This window comes from Styela clava, chromosome 14, assembly GCF_964204865.1.
Source record: "Styela clava chromosome 14, kaStyClav1.hap1.2, whole genome shotgun sequence".
In the NCBI taxonomy this organism is placed as follows: domain Eukaryota; kingdom Metazoa; phylum Chordata; class Ascidiacea; order Stolidobranchia; family Styelidae; genus Styela; species Styela clava.
This window is the reverse complement of record NC_135263.1, coordinates 7,743,556-7,748,369: the sequence shown is the minus strand read 5'-3', so window position 1 is coordinate 7,748,369 and position 4,814 is coordinate 7,743,556.

Genomic DNA, 4,814 nt, shown 5'->3' with positions numbered 1-4,814 from the left:
TTACAGGTATTAACGGGCATACAAAGTTTCACTATCGATATTAACTATTGAAAAAAAAACTTCGATATCGTGCATCGTTTTGACTTTGTTATACGACAATTCAAACGATGTCATGTAGTCACAAACACTTATAATAAAATTAGTTGGACTCGTAGACGTATCAATCGAAACGCATAATTTTGTAATCTCTTGATATTATTTAAAAGTAATTATTTTATTCACAGACGTTTGCATTTACGCGACATTATTTTAATTAGGCACTACCAACAGTAGACTGAATATAATGATTCAGAAATACATCGTATATTTAACAATATAGGTCAGTATACATCGGTAAAAAACGAAAATCAAATAAGCAAAATTCGAGAGCCGTGTCGATCTGTGCGTGACTTTCTTTGACGTCATATCCAGACATGTGACGTTCTCACGCATCGAGCTCGCAGACGACTCGGCGCCCCCCGTTTCACAGACGCCTATTCATTTTTGGCTCTTCCGGAATGTAGACGCAAATCCGGATTCGGGATAGTGTGCCGTACTGGTATATGTACGCAAAGTAATTGATAGTTTACAGCTATCAATAAAAATAATAGCAACTTGTGACACAGACAGTTTATTAAAATTGTACACTTAGTACAAATGACCATATGAAAAGATAGCCAAGGAGTTGTCTGACGCTTCCTATCATTGGTACCATGATATTACGATAATATTCAAGTCTATTGACAAAAATTGTTAATATGTGTAGCATATCATTATGTTTGAAATTAGCAATAGACGATAAAAATCAGCAATAGACGATAAAAAATTAGATAAAAGTAAAAGTAACTGATTATAGAATCGGGAAAGCGAACAAAACCTAGAGTAAGGTTTGAAACGTACAGATTTTAGATGGAAAAGTATTGATAAAAGAAGTAGTACGTGTTCGCTCACCCAAAAGTAAAAAAAAAATTTATATGTAACACTGCCCAGTATATGTAACACTGACTCCGCTCAATTGAAATATGCCGCCACTCCGATTATTTTTAAGATAAAATCGTTTGAAAAATCCATAAATCTGCCGTAAAATATCAGACTAAAATTTATTTCAGCACAATAAAAATTGATTGAATATTCTTTAGATCAAATATAATATATACATGACGTGATTACGTCACATGCATCGGCATTGAAAGGCAATGGCCAGATGTCCAGAAAAATTAATTCGACGGGTTCGAAATTTGCAGGGAATGTGAAGTACTGTATGAATGTTTTGCCAATTCTATTGTATATGAAGGAATTTGCATATAGTAAACAATGGACCTTTTCTCGACTTTTGATTCCCGGAAAATTCCTCCTATACTTTACCATTGCAAATTTATCGGGGCCTATTTTAAGAGTGGTTTTGCGAATTGGTGCCTGTAAAATGGGGTATTTGTTTCAAGCCATCATTCTGATTCATTGGATACAATAATCTGTTTTTTAAACATACCGAAATAGAATTTTAGCCCAGTCTATCACAGCTATTTCTACACTACTTTTTTATTACTGCAATCAAATTAAATCTTCTAAGAAGACAGAGTGATCATTAAATTATCTCATTTAAATTTCCGAAACACAACTGAAAACTAACGAATATAGTTCAAAAACCTGAGAACGAGGTAATGTTAACGACCATGCCTGAAAATCTGTGAGTGATTTTGTGAGAAAAGTGTCTGAGCGAATACGAAAAGGGGGCATTGTTACCATGAGGTATTTTAACAGATACAAATAAATATGGCAAGCAGTGTTAACGAGTGCGAAAGTGCTTTTGCCGAAGTTAGGTGCCCTAGCTTTTTTATTTCAAATTGCATAGATACTCGAAAATACGCTCCTTCGGTTATTATTGCAAATTAAAGAGGAGCCTTTCCGTTAAAGGAGTTTCGTTAAAACCCTTATTTGAAGCAAGCGAATTCATCGGTAACGAAAGGACACCTGCTAAGAACACCTGTCGCAAACAAAACTTTCATGCAAAGCCTTGCACACTTGTGTTAATCCTCACATCTAACAGACAACGATTGATACATGCCGGTTGGAATCGATATTAGTTACTACTGGCCATAGCTAGGGAGGGGGATCAATCATGAAATACAGCCTCAGGTAAAATTCATTTAATTTGTAATAAAATTCCATGGACCTATCTCAATTTTTTTTCCAAATTGATTACCTCTGTGGTCGGCAACCATTTTCAAGTGACAGATCGGTAAAGCCTGACCAAAATTTTACCGGACCACCTTTATAGAAACGAACTAAGTCTATGCAATAAATTATATGCATTAGGAAATTCATGTTGACAATATACTAATAACGATGGTGATGCTATTTAATGCGATATCTGTATTTGTTTGATGGCCATTGTTCCCATATTCGAGATATGGTCGACATTGATCTAGCCTATTTCGTTTTTGTAGTTATCAATATTGAAATTCAGGCCTCATATTGATAACATTTCGGGAAAGTAACAATGCCTGTATCATTTTGTTGTGGAGATCCTATTCGGACCGATGAGAGACATTTTTATACGGGCGTATAGAAAACAATTGACTCAGCATTATTGCGACATTGCAATGGTTTATGAAGTCAGACCTGCTGCTCAATAGTGTTGTGCGGTGGTCGGCAAACTTCATGTTCTTGTGGGCCAAATATACACATTTCCGGAAGCGTGCGGGCCGCAATATTTCCGCCTTCGAACAATCGCTACATTAATTAAACTTCAAATTATGGCGCATTCGCTTTGCTGACCTTCTATTGCTGTGTTGAAATCCTGTCCCAATGAGATGTGTATGTGGCGTTTTTTTAATATATTATCCAACATTACATTGGTTTTGTTTACTTGTTATCAATGTGAAAGATGTTTTTATGGCAACTTGTCATCCAAATGATGATCTGACAAGCGAGTACGAAAGTTAATCTAAGTGTAATGCATTTTAGATGAAGGTGCTCAAGGCCATATGTTCTTCCGAACGTGCACATTATTACACCTTTTGCAATGTCGCACAGATGAGCTGTGGCGCAGTCCTGGGTCTCGAGGTCGAATTTTCGACGACTCGTTTCGTAACAAGTTTAACATTGAAACCCTTAACAACTACGATGCTGACTGGTCATATTGAACAAACTGGTTTTGGAATGCGCAAGAAAGAAAAATATTTTTCCGTGCAAGCACTTTGGAATGCTCGACCCTCGTCGCTCCGTTTCCCAGGCATTTTTAAAATCAAAATTAACTCTAACGACATACAACTGACGCTACTTGTTACATAACAATCGCTGTGCAGCAGCACTTGTTACCACATGAATCCGTGTAGAGACAATAATATATTTGGGATCAATTTTTGTTTTATGTATTAACATTCGGGTCGTTCGAGGGCCGCGACAAATTAGTTTGCGGGTCATCTTTGGTCCGCAGTTTGCCGACCCCTGGTTTTGTGTTGGTTTCGTTTACTGTTGGGTTGCTGTTTTTTAGTCGTAGGGTTTGTGGTTAGATTGTAGAGGTTTCATTACAGCTTTGTCTGTTTTTGTGTCACCCCGCCGCGGACCGGCGATAGGCCACTGGATTACCTTATACATCACATATAAGTTGACCCCTGAAGTCGCTGATTCAGCAAATTCGTTATTACTGAATGTTTTGGGTGACTGAAAAATAAATATCGATCTGTGATATGTTTTTAGGCCACATTCTTCCGATTTTTCCACAATTAGCAATTTCTCATTAAGAAACCATGAATATTGAATAATTTTTCTGAGTGAGTTACAAGATGATTACTGAACGAGTACCTGACAAACTTTTGCTTTCAATTTGTATATTTTCGGGTAGTATCTTATTTATAGGAACGCCTGGTGTCGCATCCCAACTTCGGTCCGAATGTCATTAGCGTTTTGCAGGAGAAGTGGAAACGCAGTGTTTGTATAAAACATCTATAAACAGGAATTTTGTTGTTAATGCAAAATCTCAGATAGCTTTATCTGCCATGTCTGCACCACGTGGCTTATGCAAATATCGTTATGTAATGCAAAATTGGGTTACATAATTACTGTAACTTTATACTCTAACGCAGCGATTTCCAAACTATGGATGCGACCCACTGGTGTATAGGTAGAAAACTTTGATTAATTATACTGGTTATTAGGATCGGTGGCGACTCGAATACGTAAATCTTCAAAAAAAAAAAAAAAAATTAAATTGAATTTAAATTCTAATCTGTGAAAGTTTCCTTTTTATGATCTTAATAAGAAATAAAATTTGCTACACAAAGAATGACCATGTGGCTCTTTTACGCATAGCAGTTTTGTACACTGTACAGCACTTCTTAACATGTATCCCCGAAATTTAGACAGGATTTAGATTTATTTTCTTTTGAAAAATAACGCTGTTTTTTTTTGGAAGAGGTCTTTTGTGTTCATTTATCAAAAATAAAATTACGAGACTTTTTAATAAGCATTATATAAAAACAAACATCCATTGGTTTTATTTATATTTCCTATACAAAAATCATGTAACAAATATCATAATTGCGACATCACACAATCTTGAATAGTGGTGTAATCTTCACTTACCTCAGGTCATTGAAACTTTCCTCTCTCACACATTTCAAATTTATTTTCAGGGGGTATAGGGTTTAATTAAAATCCTTTTTAAAATTCAAATTGGGTCTTATTTTCGTTTCCTCCATCAATGTTTTATTATTAAAGTTAAATGGGTCGCCATAGGCTGTGGTAATGAATAGTGGGTCCCAACTCTAAAAAGTTTGGGAACCACTGCTCTAACGCAAATTATTTGTCAACTTTAGAATTTATTGCTCCAA